This window comes from Antechinus flavipes, chromosome 2, assembly GCF_016432865.1.
Source record: "Antechinus flavipes isolate AdamAnt ecotype Samford, QLD, Australia chromosome 2, AdamAnt_v2, whole genome shotgun sequence".
Taxonomy (NCBI): domain Eukaryota; kingdom Metazoa; phylum Chordata; class Mammalia; order Dasyuromorphia; family Dasyuridae; genus Antechinus; species Antechinus flavipes.
In genome coordinates, this window is record NC_067399.1 from 268,563,956 (window position 1) to 268,585,558 (window position 21,603).

The following is a 21,603-nucleotide window of genomic DNA, read 5'->3' on the forward strand; positions in this document are numbered from 1 at the left end:
CTGAAAGTGCAAGTTTGAAGTCAGTCAGTCTGTCTGTCTATCTTATCATAGATAAAGATATCTTTGTCTCTTTATGTAAAAATATATGTGGATGTGGGAATATACCTTGCATAAAATATGTGGGTATTATATCTTTTCATTTAATGTCTTCTAAATATAAAAACATAGTCTGTAAACAATGCCTGTGTGTATGTGTTTCTCTTTAAGCACATATGGTGTCTATGTATATTTTCCAGTAGAAATGATCAGAATATCTTTTAAAACTTATTTGGCTCTTAGAGATAGATTTTGAGTATCCTTGCTTTAAAAAGCTAATGGTCTAATAGAAGGAACTTCAACTAAAGATTGTTTTTGCCTAAAATGAGAGAATATTTCCAAAATGTCTTCTATCTTGCTTAAAGGCAAAGTAGGGGCTACATCTTCAAACTATTGTATTTCATTGTGTTTAGATAAAAAAAGGATGTTAGGGGTTTCTTTGATATTTACTTCAAACCGGATGGAAAAAAAGAGCTACTTCAATTAAGAAAATAACCCATGCTATCCATGTAATAATCACATATTTAAATACATCATCCTGGAGACCATGCCCATTTCTGAGTTTTAAGAAATAATGGACCCAGAAAACTCTTTAAGATTATAATGCATAACAGTTGCAGAGCTGCATTGGTAGAAGATTCCTCATTGGGAGTTGCTTTGGTATAAACCAATGGAATCCAGATTCCCTCACAACTCCACAATGAAATATTGCCTAGGTTTTAAGAGAATTGACTTTTAAATTATTCATTATTAATGATTATTCTACCCCTTCCCAATGAAGAGGTATTTTTCTCTCTCAATAAAAGAAAGATACTAAAAATTTCTCCCCTAAAGGAACTATTTAATCTGCAGCATAAATTGTTACCCCCAAGTAGAATAATCATGTGTCTACTTGTGTGATCTCTAAGCATGTTCTGATAGGCAAAACATGAAAAAAAGAAAGATTTTCCTGTATTCAGGTGTTTGGGGACCCAAGTAGGGGGCGGAGAAAAGAGTCAATCCTTTATTTACTACACCTCTGGAGCAGGAGGTTCAGGGCAGCCTTCCCTCAGGATGTCTCCAACTTTTATTCTACAGGTTCAAGTGAATGGGCAAACTAACAGGCATGCTGTTGAACATTTAACAACTGTCTCTTCATGAAAATAAATTGTAACCATGACACACTTTTAAGTGAATCTGCATTATCAATATTTTCTATATTACTTTGTCAATTTTTGTGGTATAAATTTTTATTAAGCAAATTTAATAATCAGTTCTATTGGAGTTGGCTCCTGTATATCTCTGACTATGTACATATATCCCAGAATAGCATCTCTCTTTAAAAATCTAGCCAGAGATGAAGAATAAGGTATGTATATTCCCTAAAAAGTGTTTGAAAATTGCACACCTAGTTTGTATGACTGTCCACCTAAGGCTTTGAGCCTTAACTGTAATATGTATGACCATAGCTTATCACAAGATAAATGCCTACATTTCATGAAGAGTTTTAGTGGGGAGAATGAACCTATCGTCAAACATCAAAACAATAGTAAAAAGGTGATTTTATATAAAACATCCCATGTTTTATACTGAGTATCTGCCTAACTTATACCACTGAACTATAGTATGACCTGGTGGCTAATCTTGGAATCAGAAAGAACTGGTCTCCAGTTCCCACAGTTCCTCTGTGAAGCTTAATAGACACATGGCCATGGTCTCAATTTACTTATCTATAGAGCAGCAATAATATCTGCAGTACTTAACCACACTTGGTTGTTATAAGATTCAAAATGCTCAGTAAGCCACCAAATGGCATATGTCTCAATTTATTACTATTTTTGCCCTCTGAATTCTGGCTTTGCAGCTTCACAAATAGTGAGTAATCTATAGGCCACTTAGTACCATCACTTCTCATGAAGAACTGAATTAAGATTCATTTGTCATTTTTTTCTTGAAAGTTTGGCCAAACATTGAATTAAGTGGTGCTATCTTGACTTCCCTTCCCACCCCCACCCCCCCAAGATATTTAAAAGAGGTATTTAGTAAAAGTATACAGCCTAGAATGGAAAATTACATTCAACATTTATGGATGAATGGCCTCTAAGTAGACTATGACCTTGGATATCTGATTACATCTTCCCTTCGATGGCATGACTTCTCATTTTATTTAGTCTAAGACTTGGGTATAGTTTAGGAATGAAAGTTATTGCTTGATTTGACAGCAGTGCAATAATGGAAACAATGATATCCTAAGCAAGGGAAATATTTCAACAGGCAAAGACTATTCAATTCAATTCAACAAACTTTTAAATACCTACATGATAAGTTCAGTAACAAAGCATAAGCTTTTCCCATTGTTCTCCAACTAAAATAATAAAATATTAGAACTGAAAGGGAATTTGGAAAATTTTGAAGTCCAATGCTCTTTCATTTTATAAATGTGAAAACCGAGGAAAAGAAAATCTTAGCCTGGGATAAAAGAAGACTCAGGGATGACATGGAAGTGATGCTCAAATATTTGAAGGGCTAGCTTTGAAAAAAAGGACTGGATGTGTTGTCTCCCAAAGCTAATATCAGGAGCAAAATGGGTAGAAGTGACAGATGTCAAAGAGGCAAATTAATGAAAAATTTCTTAATAACTAGAGCTATCATAAAGCAAAATGCCTGGGGAAGTAGTAGTTTCTATTTTTGAGCAAATGCTAGATAAACACTATTGTATATGGTATTTGGTTGGACTGAATGATCTCTTATTTTTCTTCTAACTCTGAGATTCTGGGATTCTCTGAAGTCCAGAGCAAGGAAAGCTAATTGTACAACATCATACAACTAGTTGTCTTCTTCAGTCTCATGGTAGAATATTCTTTGTATTATCACCAACTTATACTATTATTGTCATTGACTTAAAATTGTACTATATGTCACTTTATAGTTTATAAATCATTTCCATAGATGTCATTTCTTTTGATCTCAACTCTCAGAGACTGGTAAAGTCTCAGAAGTGACTTCTTTGGCACATAGAAGTTAACACAATAATTGTTTGAAGCAATCCTGGGATTTTTACTAGATTTGACTTATATAGCTGACTTGCAGACTCTTGTTCTAATTGAGTGATTTTCTACCTGAAATTCTAGGATCTAAAACTAATTTTAAAAAGTACTAATTATGCCAAGGGGAATGCTTGGGATTCAAGAAATCTGGACCCAAATTTATCTCTTATCCTGTTCAATTGGCTTGGTCAAAATCAGATTGATTTGGGGAGATTAAATGGACAATCAATAATGCCTATGCACTCAACATATACATAAAATGAGCTAAAATAACACATTTCTTGTTAATGAAGATAATTCTTTTGTAATACTTATTCTTTTATGAGTATTATTTTATAAACACCAGAATCAACTAATTACTTTTTTAGGACAAAGAACATGTGACAATTTGCCTTCATGCATTTTACATTTTAGTCCAATTGGACCCCTTAGTTCTTTACCAATCTCATTCTTCCCTTTCGCCTCTCAAAGTCAATTGTTTATCAAGTTCTTTTTTGTTTCTATACTCCTTAATTGTTTATTCATTTAACAAACATTCATTTAATCCTTTCTATGTGTGCACAATAGACATTTAATAAATGCTTGTTGACTTGAAAGTCAGTGTGGATTGCCATCTTGGAGAGGGGGGAGGGAGAAAAATGGAAATCTAAATCTTATAAAAGTGAATGTTGAAAAGTATATTTACATGTAATTTGGGAAAAATAAAATACTGTTAAGTGGAAAAAAAAAAAAGAAACTCAGTGTGGAATAGTAGACATGGAATCTGACTCAAAACTAGGAAGATCTGAGTTCAAGGTCTGCCTCTTATACCTACTGATTTCCTGACTTTGAGCAAATCACATGTAACCTCTTAGATCCAGGCAACTCATCAAAAGTCTATGTGCATTGCTAAAGGGAACTTCCACATGTGGGAGGTTCCTAGGCATCCCTTCCTATCTCTATTTTTATTGAATTAAATCCCACTGAAATATTTCCCTTTCTCTGAATTCCATCATAGGGACCACACTACTTTTTAAATCTAGCTCCCTCATTTAACTGCTCCCTTCTACACACAAGACCAATCTTTTTGAATCTCTTGTAACATTTTTATTGGATGTCTCCAATGAAGTTATAGTATACTAATATTTATTATTCATAATTGGTCTACATGTTTTACCTCTTCTACCACATTATAAGCTGAGATCATAACCTGTTTACTTTCACATTCCCAACACCTAGTCCCATATTTTTTCCAATAAATGGCTAGTGAAATAGAATATTTGTTTATTCTCTTCATAGTAAAATATTTATATAGAAATAATATTGTAATAGGTTGAAAGATAATTTCTAGCTCTCATGTCCCTCACCATAATTTTTCACCAGTTTGCATCTTATTTTCAAAAGAATAACATATATGAATTGCAGAACTGAATTTATAGCTCTGTACACATAATATGTGTATGTGCATACATGTGCTCTCTCACACATACATACTGAATACATAACTATAAGTATACATATAGAAGTAATGATTTTTTATTAACTCTCAGTCCTTATTTTACTTTCCCAAAGTCTATAATGGTTTTTGCATGAACATGATTACAACCTAAAAGGGATAGTAGATTATAGTCCCATAAAAATTATAAAAATTTACCATAATGTAGCCAGATTTATCTTTTGATCCAAGGTTCTTTAGAATAACTTGGCACTAAGTTCACTGAATCCCAGTGTATAACAGGAATGAAGGAAGGAAAGGGAGTGAATAAAGTGCTCTTTTGATACAAAAGAGTTTGTCAAACTCTATAGACTTTCATGTTATATGTTATAGTTAAAATTTACCTCGTTTATTCCTCTACCGTTGAACAGGTCTGGAACTAGACACTTCCAATATATAAGAATCTATCACTCATAGGTGTCTCCAATGAAAGAGTCTCATGACCTTGGTAAGCAATTCTATCTCTATAATTCCCTTCCTATGCACAGAATCTTATCATGCTCAGGTAACTCTCTTTTTGCCTTTAGAGAGAAATTTTTCCCTACTCTGAAGAAGCAGGGTAAAGGACATTGGACATACTTTACTTATATGGCTCTATTCTTAAATCATCTGTATTCCAATGTAGGGGAGAGTTCAGGGATGTCCCATAGAAGATGATCCCCAAAGTAAGAGTCATGTAAAGTACTGGTAAGCTTCACTGAGAAGAGAGAGAAAAGGATAAAATATGACTCCAGGAAAACAATTTATAGTACTTTGTGAACTCATTTTCTATCATCATCTCTTTATGCTCTTCCTTTCACAGTACCATACTTTGAAAATAGGATTAAGAAACACAAAAAGTCAAAAGATGCCTTTTTGTGCATGATTGTCAGGGATTCTGGGGGCTAATTCTGGGGACTCACTGACAAATCTGTTTAAAAGTTAAATATATATAAAAAAAACATGGGGTTTAGTTAATTGTTTTAGAAGAGTGTGAAGGGTTTGTGTACAAGGTACAGGTAGTGTACAAGCCTTCCAAATATCATCAGCAAAGTGATCTTTTTTTATGCTTTCTATTTAACTTTTTTTATTTTTTAACATTAGCTGGAAGAGAAGAAAAACCCAGTAGTGTCAGCATAGAGAGGTGGAAAGGGGGGAGGAAGAGGAAGGAAAAAAAGTGAGGGTGAGGGACACAGCAGTGAAACCTGCTAATTACTGATCTCTTTTACTGTCCTGCTGTGCTTAACTGTCTGGACATGTTAAAGTGAAATTTTGTCTGTGATTTTCAAGTGACTAGTTCATGGCCCACTACCATGGAGTGCAGCTGAAGAGAGGAAATGCTTTCGTTTACATGCAACATTTACTAACTGTGTGGGTTTCCCCGACATTAAAGAGAGGACAGTGACCCAGTCCACCTTTTTCACACTCAAAAGAACACTGAAAAAACACGTCTTCATAGGCTTACCTCGGGCTCCTCTGGCCCTGAACACCCTTCCCCCAGGGTATGAGCCAAAAGAGGGAAGAAAAAAGAAGGGTTTTATGCTCCTTTCTCTTCAACTTTTCAACTGCTATAAGCAGCATTTAGCAAATTCAGCCCCCAAATGGCTCCAAATGCTCCGAGCGGCAGGGGCTCATTCTTTGTTATCCTCTCTCTATTTACACAGGATTTACGGAGGCTCTCCACTGAAGAGACCACATGTTTGTGACAGAAAGCACTTCCATTCACACTGAAATCAGGCAACAGGATTGTAACCACTGCAAGCTTCACACTGACCTGAGATTAGGGATTTCAGCAACATTGAGATTGGTAACAATCTGCTAACTAACAAAAATGATCCACAGACAACTTGGCTGCTTTCAATCCAGTTTTTGAAATCTGACCATGTCCATAGAGATGAAATTACCTCTTAAAAGAATACCTAAAAACTAGCCAAATACGAGGAAATATGCATTCAGAGACAAATAGTTCACTCATAAAAAGAATATACATCTATATAGGAAATAACGGGAAAGAAGTAGAAAAAAAAATCAGACTGCAGCTTGGATTAAAACCACTTTACCCACTGGTTGGAAATATAAAGTGTAAAAACAGACAGATGGACAGATATGTAAATGTGACTGTGTTTTAGGCTTCATCTGGCAAAGTTAGTATAGTAATATAGTTTTGCACGCCTGTATTTTCCATATCATGTTGGATTCTGTTAACAGTTGAATAGAAACATCCTCGTACTGGTCAAGGACCAAGCCAGTCTCCTGAACTTGCCATTTAGAAGCTACCGGACAGTTTAAAGCCTAGCTGCCAAATCTTTGTAAACCCCATGGAGAATTGTATTTTGTCTGCAGCCTGTTTTTTCATTTACTTAGGTTTTTCTGTTTTTAAATTCAAAAACTGTCTAATATTTCAATTGCAAATTTCAAAAGATTCCAAAAAAACAAGAATCCCTATTTGCCTAAGCTCCCCATAGCATCCTCTGGAGCATATTGATGAAAGGCAATAGAAACTTCTATTCTTTTGCCATGATAATTTTCACCAAAATTGCTTTATCCCTGGCAAAGGAGAGTGAAAGAATGTACTCATTACCCACTTACCTGGAGTGAATTTGATGAGTATATATAAAAAAATACATAGTAAGGTTATGCATAGCATATCATAACAATGTTCTTCTGGGAACTTTAATGAATCATTTTAACTGATCTCTCAAATGCCCTTCTCCACTGTTAAACTCAGATTTTATTAGGGAAGAAAGTGGGGACAAATGTCTGTCCACTTTAGTCCCAGATCTCAAATTCAACTTGACTTGTACTATACTACCTAAAGCTAATGCTTTTTTAATGTTCTGTTCTCTTCCCCAGTGTAGTATTTCAGCCAACACAGAGTTCACAATCTTTCAACCCCCAAAACAGAAAGCTACTATCCTCAAATCATCCTAGAAATGGACCAAATACTATCACTCTTCCAGTACTCTTCTAATATACAAAGAATGGGGTGGGGAGGGGAGAGAGAGAGAGAGAAAGAAAGAGAGAGAGAGAGAGAGAGAGAGAGAGAGAGAGAGAGAGAGAGAGAGAGAGAGAGAAGGCAGAAACAAAGAGAGGGGGAGACAGGGAGAGAAAAGGAGGGAGGGAGAGAGGAAGAGAGGCAGAGGAAAAGAGAGAAAGAATTCACCAATAGAAGAACCTACTGATCACATTGAAAGAATATCTAGAAAGTCTCTCTCAGAATAGGAAATGTTAACCTTTGAACCAGCAAATATGTAGTTAAAAACTTTGTAATTGAGGGAAGAATAATGATTGAATAATGTATCTTATAGGTAACTATTTATATATTGTTTTCCGCATTGCAATGTGAGCTTCTTGAGGGCAGGAAATAGTTTTGCCTTTCTTCATTTTCCCAGCACTTTAGTATAGTGCCTGGTCCTTAAGTGCTTTATAAATAACTTACTGATTACTGACTGACATAAAGAAGGTAGGGACCAAAAATAAGTGTCTCTTTAACTTCATAGTATAGAAATTGGGTCATGATTTTTAGGAGTGATATACAAATGTGTTATGATGGTTTATTCCCCTTTTTCACATATTCATAAGAAAAAATAATACAGTTTAGGATAGTCTTCTTCCTGATTTCACTTAGATATGCTTCAATATAAATTGTAAAAATTATGCAAATAACAATTTTTGGCACCTATGCTGGAGGAAAACATTATTAAATTATGTTCTAAGTATTTTGTCTGCTTTAGTAATTACTTTCATGTAAGTGTAAATATAAATAGCTGTTATTCTGTTTAAATTTTTAATCATGCAAAATATTGTCATACAAAATGTCCTTCTGTTGCAGTATAACTGGGATTTTAAAAATATCCATATTTAACCAACATATACTATTTTTAGCATATTTAAAATGTTTTAGTTATAGTAATGGGCACCATCTCTGAATCAACAAGTCATTTAAGGAAAAGAATGGCCTTTAATTTTGCCAGAAGGAATTCCTTTAAAAGTATATTTTCACAAACCATATCCTTAGCATTTCATATTAAATTATATTATAGTGAATATATTTCTTCTATCAGATCTATGTTTTTCAAGAAAATGCCAATAATCTAGCTTTATTTTTAGATATTAGCTACTAAATCTTAAGATCTTAGTTTTTATTCTATCTTCATTAGTGTACACAAATAAAAATTTAGATATAGGAGATATTAATAATAGCACATGAGAAAAGTCAAAAAGTTCATCCTTTCTTATCAGATTTAAATAATGTATCAAAGTTGAAATACTTAAACACCCAAATAGGATATATAAAATATAGATATGCAAAATATACATTTATATGCATAAACATATATAATGGTTTTGAATTCTGAAAACTGTACTTCTTTGTGAAACTATACATTATATTTGAAGTCAACTTTTCTAGACTAAACCAATTTTTTTGTCTAAATAAAAAAAAAAGCTTGAAATCTTCCTATACTCAATTATATAATGAAAACAATGGCATGTTTTAATGAAATGCCACTTATAATAGAAGCCACTGTTAGATAATGTAGTTAAATACTCTCTTCTTTAAAGAAAAATGATAGCCATCCATATTATGATGATTATTACTACCATATCCTTATTCCTTTTTCAAAATCCCATTTTAGAAGGCTAATTTTCCTTACTTATAGATAATCTAAATACTTTTTTATATAAAACTATATATATAATTATATCTATATCTATATCATCAAAGGTCAACCAGTTTTGGGGGAACTACAAAATGTTCAATGAGCATATCTTTTTTTTTTTCTTAAAAGATACTTTTGCACATTATTCAAAGTAAATTCCTGGACCACTGAATTCCCAATAGAACTCAAATCTTGTTTGTTAAAGAAGCTTACAAAATGAAATATTAGCATCATAAAATGTAGAAGCAGTTCATTTAAGGGCTACTATTTATTTAAATGTTTAAAATAAATTCAGTATTATAGGTTGCTAGTAAACAAATGTGTTCTATGCAAAATAAATGGATATTACACTTAATATATAGCAATAACATATATCTAATAGCTCTAAAGGAAATGCATGCTGTGAATACTTAATGAGAATAATAGGACAACTTAAGTTGATCCATTATTAGCATGACCTAAAAAGCCTGTATTCAGGAGTTGTTTAAGAGTATATTATTCTCCTCTCCACATGAAGATGTATTCATTTATACTTCAAAAGATCTGGAGTTTCATCAGCATGGAATTCCCCACACTGCCAGAGACTAAAATGTCTGTATACTGCAGCAGACAGTTTCATGATTTGTGCTAAAAAAAAAAAAAAAAAGCCATGACCTAATGACCTGTGTTCTGTTGATGAGACTCTCCAGACCAGGTAGGCTGGGGATTTAGGTTGGCCCTTAGATGATATAACAATTGCAAAATTACCAAACTCATTTCTGAAACTTTTCTAGCTTGGTAGGCTGTGCTGGAAGTTTTTAGCTCCACTGGCTTAGTCTTTGATAAGACAGGGTCATCTCCATGTCATAATGAATCATTGGAGTCAAAACATAGTAGAAGGAAAAGATGGCTTGCTAAAAGACAAAAAATAAAACTAGTATCTGAATTTAAAGACCCCATCCAGGATTTTCCTTGAATAATTTCCTAATTTTTTAAGTTAATGAATTACCTGGGAGAGTTCCCTACAGTATGCATTGCAAATAAAAGCAACACATAGAGCAGATAAATTCCTTGATACCAAACTATTGTTCTCCATTCATTTCTTCCGAAGAGTTGAAAAACTTACTTTTCTTAATAGTTACATATAAAATGAGAAAAAGGATCATGTAGTTAGAAGTGAAATTCTGTGCTGAAAGGATATAGGAAAGAAAACAATAAACTGTTCTATAGAAAAGCATGACTTTAAGATATTGATTAAAGCACAAAACAAAACAAAAAAAATCCAGATTCATTAAAAATGTAAGATATTAAAATATTTCCCTTTCCTGAAAAGACTTTTCTCTACTGTGGCCTGTTTTCTACCAATTTGAAATTCAAACTTTTTTTAGGGCTAAGAAGATGAAGCCAGAGAAGGCTTCCATGAAAACCAACGTCTTTTATGTTATATTTTACATCCCCCCAAGAATTTATGTGTACAGTCATAAACACATTGTTTAGTTGCTTATATTTTGTCTCCTTGTTGTTGTTGTTGACAATTTGAAAAATTTAATTATTAAATTATAAGTTTCTTTAGGGCAAGAAGCAAATTTTAGCAAATTTAGCAAACCGATTACTAAATGCCTGCTAGGAGCTGGTAGGCAAATGGAAGTGAATTTGGTCCCTATATTCAACAAATTCATAGTTTGTTAAAGAATTTGCAATCTAGTGACCTATTTCTTCCCCATCACTTATGGAACCTGGATGTATATGAGGAACTCTTAGAGCATTTTGCTTACAATCTATTTCTCTATCTCTATACTCCATCCTTGCATAAGTTGTATCCTGCCCCCTCCCTCATGCCTGGGATAAAACCTTTCCTTATCTTAGAGTCTTGTTTTCTTTAAAGTTTAAATCAAATTCTGTCTCCTTTATGATGTGAACATATTGCCTATTTCTATATAACATTAGTTTTTTGAGGGGAAGGAGGAACCGATTCACTTGAATTGTTCTATCCCAAGCTCTCTGAGGGAAGGGACTTTATTTTTATTAATCTTTGACCTTCTCCTAGGGCACATCTACACTTAGATGGATCTGTGACATCATCCATGTTGCTCCCTGAAAATATAACATACATGGTGTTGTGATAGATGCACAAGGATGAGGAAACCCTTAACCTTCAAGAAGTTTAGGTATAAGAGTATGACAAAGTAGCACAGCCCCCATCCTCTACTCCTGTCTAAGATTTAGAGATTAAAAAAAAAAGACAAAATGTCATTTAAATTTTTAAAGAACTTTTTTTCAAAGAGTATATGCCAACTAAAGCATTAATCCATTTCCCCTAAACATGAGTAATGACTTTTTGTGGCTAGAGAATATCCTTTTGAAGAACAAACAGTAAGTTTCAGAAAAGAATGTGAATATCCCTCAAGTTAAAAATAAGTTTTCAGATATTCTCTTCACTAAAATATATAGTAGAGTCCCAAATCAAAATAAAATTGTGGAAAACATAGAATGTGTACCTGTGATGTAGAGATTTTCAGTGAACTTTTCTTTTGAATTAGCACAAAAATAGAGATATTATTGGAGGAAGAACACATTTTCTTTAAAATACACAAAACATAAATACTCATAGAAATAAAAATATTTCAGAATTCACATTCTAAAAGCATATTAAAGATAAAAGAACATATTAGCTATTATTTGTATGATAAAACATGATTTTCTTCCTGCCCATTTATTTTTTTCATAGACAGACTTATCTAGAAGTCAATTTGATTCTATAAGCATTTATTATATGCTTATTATGCCCAAGGCACTGGAGTCAATTATTGAGGATACAAAGAAAAAAAAATGCATACACTTGCTTTCCTTTGACATAGGCCACATTTTGAAATGCCCAGTTACTTCTCCCACTGAGGAAGAAGAACTTAAGGGGAGAGGGGAATGTCAAAAGAGTTTCCATCCACATTCTATTAGTTGATAAAATAAGATTTTTATAGTAAGACTTTCGAAGAGATTAAGAAAGGTTCTCTTGTAAAAAGGGAATTTCTTGCCATCTCTATTCAAAAATAAAATAAAATAAAATAAAAATTAAAAAAAAAAAAAGGGCAAGGGCTTGTTCTCTAGGTAGAGTTGCTCCTAAACCTCCACTAAACTATTCTAATAGGGAACTGACATCTTTGCTGTAAGATCAGATCTAAGTCCCACCATTCAAATAGCAGACTAACCTTAATATGCTGATACAGCAAATTTCCAGATCTTGATCACACTAGGCAAGGGAGCCATTCTTCTCAGTGATAAAGTCAGTGAATGCACTCTTGAGAAGATAACAAATTAAAACCCAGCTGACTCTGCACAATTTGAGTGAAGAATTCACTGCTGACCCAGTACAACACAATTTCTACCTCCAGTCAGGAATCATTGGAGAGATGGTCAACTCCATTTCTAGCTATAAGCCTATTCCTAGGAGAAGTTTTTAGCTTAGTTAAATGACAATTTTAAAATTTTATATTATGCAAATCTGTTATAATTAAGAATGATTTTCTCAACTACTTATGTCCTGCATTTCTTTTTATGTAAGGATTTTCAAAATTCTAAACTAAATGATGAATTCCCAAAATGTGGATTACTAAAATGGCAGAAATTATGGAAAGTCCTGGAGCCTACGAGACAAGTGTGGAATTTGATACTTCCATTTCTAAACCACATTTTTATAGCAACATAAATTTTATTAAAAATATATTCTTTTCTAAAGCACTTTCTGTTGTAATGCTTAGACATGTTTACCAAGGTGATTGTAGTCAAAAATAAGAATTAAATTAGCAATAGTTGATTTTGCTTCTGGTAGCAAATTGCAAAATTGAGTATAAATGTATATATGTTGGTTACATATGTAGATGGACTATATTTCCAGTGTTAGAAAAGTACTGAATTAAATGTTAGGAAATGTAGTTTTGGTCTCAACTTTGTTGCTAACTAGTTATATGATGATGTCATATTCTAACTTTAATCCTAATAACTAATTCTAATTCTAATTCTAAAACCTCTAAATTTTCTTTCAAATCTAATAGTTTATGATTCTATGAATCCTTATGGGATGACATCTGAGCCTTCCTTAATATATAGATTTCTGCCTAATTTTCCCCAATACTAGAACCTGTCATGGTAATCTATTTTTATGCTTTTTTTCCAGTATTTTTTGACAGGTGTTATGGCTTCACCTAAGTTTATAGAAATCTTCATCAACTGAGAATTTCTAATGAATAATATGTGGTCAGTTACTTAAAAAACTTTTTTTTCCTAAGTAGGGGTTGATCACTAAGGTATCTCCCAGATCCAAATCTGTGACCTTGTGAATTCATGTATTTGCGACCAAACCAAATGCATAACACACATGGGGCAAAAATACAATGTCTGCTATAAGACAGTGTTTTCAAAATTTCTTCTCATCAGCAAGTTGTGAATTTTCTCAATTAATGGGAAATATTTTTACACTGAAATCATTCAAAGATCCATCATTTTGCCTATGTGGGAACTCTCTCCACTAAAGCAAACAGCAACACTTCAAAAATTTGGTAGGCAGTCTTGAAGAATTCTGTGACAAAATTAACACTGAGTCTCTCTGAATTTAACTAGTGTAGTCCTCAAGTAATAAAAAGCCCAACTCTTAGCTGGTCTCCAAAGCCTTTCTAAATTGGTAGGACCTTCCAGAATTTGCTTTTCATAGGCCTCACCTTTATGAACCCAGCGTAACCTCCATGGCAAAAATGGGATGAGAGGAGAGGACAACATTATTATACTAGATATTCATCAAGGCAAAATCCCTACCTCTAACTACTTGTGAATGGGGAATAAATTATTTTCATCTCAGAGTTACGAGGATGATCTCTAAGGCCCCCATAGATCTACATAAAAGGCTACAACTATTCTTTTTTAGAACAGAAATAAAAGATCAAATTGGCTACTTTTAAATGGAGTAAATGGCCATAAAAAAGCATATTGACCATAAAAGCACTGCTTCTTAGATCTCCCACTTGAATAGTAACTAGGTAATCTTGGAGGGAGGAGTCTTTTGTGATCTGTTTGGTGCTTTATTCTTAGTATTCAGCTTTGAAACAGTGAAAGGCAACATAATATAGTGGAATGAGCGCTTGAACTACTAGATTATGTGGTGATTATTTGACCTCTCCAAGGCTCAATTTTCTCTCCTATAAAATGGGGTTGATACCTGAACTCCATGTCATGAGGCTTCTGCAAATATAAGGAGAAACTGTATCTGTATATGACAGAGTTACACATTACATTGTTATTATGTATGTGCTGATGATGTTTAAGATTTAAGATAAGCTTATTTTCATTATTTTAAATTCATCTATTTTAAGAGCATATTTCCTCTCTTGTTACTCATAGACAAGTTATATCATTACCTTTTAAAGTTAAGCAGATTAAAAAGTTAAATTGGAAATGAAGATTAACAACAGAAGTCTTCATGTATAAAAAGTTCACTGATTTAAAAAAAAATTTAAACTAATTCAAAGGCTATCATCGACAGTTTGAAAAAAAAAAGACAACATATTTTGGAAGTTATTGAGAGATTTGTTTTGAATGGGTCAAGGTAGAAAAAGTGAAATGACTATAAGAAAAAAAAGATAAAGATCTATCAAATTTATTCTTTATTACTGTTGTTGTCATTCAGTTGTATCCTTTTCTTCATTGTCCCATTTGGGGTTTTCTTGACAATAATACTGGAATGGTTTGCCATTTCCTTCTCCAGCTCATTTTACAAATGAGGAAATTGAGGCAGACAGGATAAAATGACTTGCCCAAGGTCATATAGCTAATAAGTGTCTGAGACCAGATTTGAACTCATGATGATATCTTTCTGGGTCCAGGTAAGTTCTCTTATCCATCGTGCCCTGTCCCATTCAACACTGTACCACTAATATTTAACAAAGGAAAATTTAGTGGGAGGATGATGTAGTAAGAATATGCTCAGCTTGGAGTCTGGAAGCCTTAAGTTCAGATTCTACCTCAGACATATAATAAGTCAGTTCCTTAGCTTCTCTGAGCCTCAATTTTCTTATCTTTAAGAAGAAGAGTTGGATTAGGTGACTGCTAAAGTCCCCTTCTGCTCTAACTTTATGATCCTCTGAATAGCATTTACTTTTTTGTTGCTCTATACTAATGTTTTTGGGATTTATTGAGTTCCCTCAGTAGATTTAGTTAATCCCCCTTGAGAAGCTTCTACTTGTAAAATTTACTCATATTCCATAGATATCTTCAAAACTTTTGATCTCATCTCTCCAGAGTTTTCTATTTCCCTCCTAAAATGTTCTAACCTTTCTACTATCCATCCTGAATACCATGGCTTCAAAATTCTTGATAGCTACTCCCTTGGAAACACAAAAACATATTATTAGGATTTTACTGTACATACAGCACAGACAGGATAGCTCTGTTCCAGTGGGTTTTGGTCCCTAGAGAAATGTATTCGATTACCTGCTTTGAGCTATAGTAAACCACCTCCCTTCTGAAGGAATGTTGAAAAAGCTTTGATCCAGTCCCATTCAAAAAAAAAATCACACTACTTTTAAAAACCTGTAGGACAGCCCTTTCTAAAACACACACACACACACACACACACACACACACACACACTCACACACATACACACACCATTTGGCAACCTTTGTAGTAATCACTAAAATTGATTCATCTATGTGACAAAAAAAAATGCAATAAAAGAACCCAAACCACAGAGGTGGGGATCCTCCCCTTCCCCTTGAACAAATGCTGCTTTCTGACTCCCATGATTGCCTTTCTTTTTTCGATAAGGTTCAGTAAATACTGAAGGCCTGGGCCTAGCATGTATGGCTCCCGTTTCTAACTCCTCAACAGCTCCACCCCATTCATTACCATGGAATTAGTTAACAATCCTGCTAGTTCTACCAAAAAAAAAAAAATAAACTAATTGGTCCCAGAGGTTATTTAGGTGCTGTGGAAGCCTTAAAAACACCATTATCTCCCGTAGTGATTTGCTAGCCTTTCTATACTCCATCCAGCACATTGGGATTTCTAAATTACATACCATAATTGACATCAAATATCTGTCCCATCAGTGAATATCTTTATTAGCATCAAAATCACTCACAACTAGTGTTCCTCAATGTTATTAAACAGAACTTGTTCTAGGTGTTGCTTTACTAATTAGTCAGGATGAGCCCGAGGAAGGAAATCTGGGTCATGTTAAATTAATTGGAATGAGCATGAAAATTAGCAGAGCAAACTGCATCAATTTTCTATAGAGAGCTTTTCTTCATGTTGAGAATAAAAATGGATATTATGAGGCATTAACCAAACTGCCTTCTGTGACTGCCAAGAGGTGTGTTACAGTAGCCCAAAATATCATGCTCACAGATTTTCAGAAGTTAATGAGACATTTCCAGGAATGGTAAATACATGGTGTTAAAATGGGTGTGCCTCTTATGGGAAAATGCCAAGTCATTTCATGTTTATTCAGGCATAACAAGCTCTTCAAAATGAGCATAATTTAAGAGGTGAATAGTGCAAAGAGGGCTAACATTCAACTAATTTTCCTTAAGAAAGAAAAGATTAAATTGAACAAAAAATGAATTAAGAGGTTTACAAATCAACAAGTCAACCATCAGATTGCAGCCTCTGCTCAGCATACTCTCATCAGCCCCTGCCATGAAGTTTTCGAAAAAATGTCCTGAAGGCAGGGAACAAAGCGAGCAGAACTGATTACAGCCACACTCACCCGCCTTGCTATCTAAACTCTGTTTGGCTTCCTAATGAGCTCACTAAAAACCTAATTCATCTCCCATAACCCTTCTCAGCCCTCCTTGAAATTCACTATTATGGAAATTATAGATGAAACATTTACAGGCTGTGTTCAAATCAGTGCTTCTTCAACAGGCAGGTCCCTGACCCCCACAAGGAACACAATGGAGGTATGTCCGGCATGAACTTACTCAGGCCACAATTTACGGAATAAAGGGCCCCAGGAAGTTAAGACTTTTTCTCAGGGTGACAATGATTTCCGCATTAATGCTTTCAGTTCCATGAATATGGGAATTTTGTGGGTCTGACAGTATATCAAATACAAATTGTAATTCAGGAGAGGAGAAATGAGTTGTACTGATGACAAATAGCTGAAATAGACTAATGTGAATTCCCAGCCTGTTCATGAGGAAACTCCCCAAGTTCCTCATTACATGAAGTCAAAATGATCCTCACGGCACCTAGCCTGTAACTGGAAGATTACTGAATTGATGGATCCTTAGTTTAAAATGCAGCTGTTTTATTTCTGCTTTAGTAATTAATTCTTTTTCCAATACTCTATTGATTAAGCGTAGACCCTGATAAAGTTCAAACTGAGAAGAATCTCTAGTGGCGTCCTTAGTTACTCAAGAGAGTCAATGAAAACTTCCTACACTTCCACCTGCCTCCTCAGAGTGCTGATCCAATGAACAGAACAGTTTTTTTCTCATAAATTAGTCAGGCCATGTGGAGCTGTATTAGCTGATCGGTGCTTTTGTCTCCTCACTTGCTGACTTGCTTTTCACTTGTGCTATCCTTTGTGCTGTCACACACAAAGTCGGAGTGCAGCTGCCATTCTGAACCCAAACCAAGGTAAAGAACAATTCTTACAAACTGCATTTTTCCCCCATTTTATACAGCTGCAACTCCCTGAGCAGTACAGGGCTCAATGGGGCCTCTTGGGACCCAACTAGCTGAGAAATCAGTGTTAAAGCATGCAGACGTCTTGTGGGACTGATAAAATAAAATAAAGTAACCTATTTTCTCCAAGGTTTTTGCCAAGCTTTGGAGAGAAAATGTTTGCCACCCTGTTTCCAGCAATTTCAGTCTACCATTGCTTTCCTTTCCACTCCCTCCCTCCCACAGAACATGGAGGAAATGGTTCCAAGTAGAGTGATGGTCACAGAAGCCAAGGGAGGTATAATGTAAGGTCTTTGGGGAGTCAGATGGGAATCGGAGGACCCCCATTAACTAAAGTGGAGTGTAGTGTATCCGTCTCTAAATGACCATTAGACACACACAATATACTATTTAGGAATAAGAGGACTAGCCAACATGGTACTCCTTTTCAAAGGGTCACATGTACTAGGGACCAATGCTGGCGAGTAAAACAAGCATGATAACAGAAAGTTTCTCAAATTACAGCCTCCATACAATGGATTCTTGTTTCTATGAAGATCATGACTACTGAGAATGCTTTTAAAGCAATGTAGTCATTACTTACTTTCCACCAGTTTCCCCACCACCTTTGGCCCCCAAACCAATGCTTAGACACAGAGTTTGAATACTTGGTATGCAAACAGTGTGTAGCTATCCCCATAGGTTGGTTGTAAGAACATAGCTGATTTCTGTAGATCATTTCCAAAAGACATTTGGGACACTTGCTATCATTTTTCTGAGCTACATGTTGTCTGGGAGGAGGCAGTTTAAAAGCCTGCATAGCATTTTTAGGAAAAGGATTTTGTCAGTTTATCTCTGAATTCAAAAACTAAGATACAAATTGGATACTGTAACCAAGATGATGAAAACTATTTCCTACGGACTTTCCTAGACCAGGGCTGAGAGTGCATTCCCCCACCTTCACTACATTCTTTCACAGGTCAAAAGGTCATCTCTCACAGATGTCTCCAGCAGACACTCAGTTGTCAAAAGGTTGTATCATGTGATGTGTGCAGTCACTGCTAACAATGCTCTGTTCTCATTGGGAAATAAACACTTTGCGTGTTCAAATAATTTCCTTGTTTAAAATCAAGTTATCTCTCCTTCTACACCCCATTTTCCAGGTCAAAAAAATGGCACCAAATTTATCAAAGGTCCAATAAATCATCCATGTCAAGATTCCACATTTTTTTTTTTTTTTTTACATAGGACTGAGGAAAGACAACTGGATATCATGGAGGAAGATTGTCATGTATCTTTAAAAAGCAGTTTCTAGGGAATACGTAAAAATAAAGTTGGTTACCAAAGTAATCATGCGTATTTAGAAGGAAATTTGAAATTATAGAGAGAAAAACTATTTGTTATATTGACAACATCAGAATTTCTTGGTTAAGAATGAGTTGACTTTTTTTGACTACCATAGATCCAATTACATTTAGTAGATGAACAATGTGTCTAGTGTTCGACTAGGTACAAAAAAGGGAGAGAGGGATTTAGAGGAGAGAATACCCTTTTTTTTTTTTCCAATAGAAAATTTTTGAAAGTATAAAGTTTGTCTCCAGTAATGTCTTGTAATAATAGGTTCTAGTTACTAGGGGAGCCAGCTTTTTTTTTTTTTTTTCTGTAGCCTCTAGATGAATAATATAACAGATTTTCTCATTGTCGTGGATAGTTACTCTACAGCAGCTTGAAGCTATCACATGCAATCTAAGACGAGTCATTTCTTTCTAGGAAGGATTCAAACAAGCTTATCAGCACTGTTATCTATTTATAAATTATATATTTAAGAGTAAAGTAAGACAGACATGGCTGGAATGTTACACATGGGGAAACATGATTAGAGATATTCCAAATTACTCAGCTTAATCCTAAACAGCAAAACCTCAGGGTACTGGGAATTTCTATAAGAATTAAACATTATATGCAATGAAAAGCTCAATTTGATACCTTTAGATAAAAGGCACAAATCCTTAATACATAAGCTTTCTATATGTAAAATGTTTTTCTTGCTAAATGTTCTTTGTTCTTTTCAGAGTTTTAAATCAATGAATTCAATAAAGATCACGTTGTTCCAAAAAATTATGTTGTGTTTTCACATCCAATATTTTCTGTATTAACCATCCTGAATTCATAAGAAGCAATGAAGATATGCATTGTTGAGAAAGATTGCAGTTTTGTTAACTAATCTACAAACTTTAACAACTCAAACTTTATATAATCTTTCTTTATGAATATATATTAGTGTACTAAAAACAGGGTTATAAATTATTAAATTAAGCCTGTGTTGCACACTAACATCTTAGTTCCAAGAAGGCATAAAAGTTAGTCTGCAAACCTAGAATATGTTTATTTTCCTAGTTTAGAGGAAAGCAAGCTGAAAGTGAGTTATAAAATTATTACCCTCTAAAATCTAAAAATAGGACAGAGATCTACCTAAACAGGTGAGTAAAATCAGATGTATCTGTGATCTTGCAATGATTTATATACGCATCACTATTTCTGTTACTGTGAATCTGAAAAATTAGTAATTAACTTCAGTTGCAGTATGCAAAGAGCCCCATAATTACAGCCAGTGGTCCCCAAAATGGTGGCCCTTTGGAAAGGAATTGAATTTTAGCTACAAAAAGAATCAGTGAGAGAAAGAAGAATCTGACAATGAAACAATGCCAATTTAGTTGTCAAGTGTAATAAAAGCTCTTCAAAATTCCTTGATATATCAATCAAAAGGAAAAACTAGCAAATAAATAAATAAATATTTTTTAAAAATAAGATTTTTCTCATCTCCAGAGAAAATACTTGCCCATGTTTTAATAAATAAGTCCTAGAGAGTTGCTTGAGACATTAGATTACTTGTTGAGGGTCAAAGAGCTGGTAAATTAATGGTGGGATTTGAACTTAGTTCTTCTCTTTTTGATGTCCAGCACATCCTCTAGACCATGTTGACAATGATAGTCAATATTTCCTAAAGCAGTTAAAATTCTCCATCAATTTTCATCTATACCACATTTGCCTAAATCACTATCCATATCTGTACTATTCATTCCTCTTAATAACTTATATGGATGCAGGTTTCCATTACCCATTCATATTCTCCAAACCAGAATCTACAAGCACAGCAGTGTGTTCTCACACTCACTTCTAAGAGTGAGAATTTAGTAGAATGTCAATTGGGTGGGGGCTGAATTGAGTGGTTGAGCATACCCTATACTAAAGAATATCTAAGGAACAAAAAGTCTAAGCGTCTTGTAAGAAAATCAGCTATAAGTAGAGTTACAAGTCAGTAGCAACTAACTTGTGTCTGACTTGGGCTAAATTATTTCTATATGAGATCCATAATCTTCTTTCTTAGTCTAACTCTATTTGCCTCCAAATCCAGGCTTAGCACCATGGTCTAACACCTTCAGACCCATGAGACAATACGTTAGAAATCTTCTATTCCCAACCTGCTAATTTATGGCCCCTGATATGTCAAGATGGAAGGAACCTAAAACTCTACTCTATTGTTCAACTCTAGGCATTTTCACTGGCTGTCTCTCATGTTTATAATCTTTTCCCTCCTCATCTCTGCCTCCTGACTTCTCTGGCTTCCTTCAAATCCCAGCTAAAATTTATCTTTCCATAGGAAGCTTTTCCTCAATTACCCTTAATTCTAGTGCCTTCCCATAATTATTTCCCATTCATCTTATATATAGCTTGCGTGTGCATAACTTTTTGCATTTTATCTCTGCCATTAAACTGTGAGCTCACTGAG

At 34.3% G+C, this 21,603-nt stretch overlaps 1 protein-coding gene across 12 annotated transcripts in view; it reads right to left on the reverse strand.

Moving 5' to 3' along the window:
* MEIS2 (Meis homeobox 2) overlaps nt 1–21,603 on the reverse strand; it is a 220,903-nt gene that overhangs the window by 154,897 nt on the left and 44,403 nt on the right. The window lies entirely within an intron of this gene.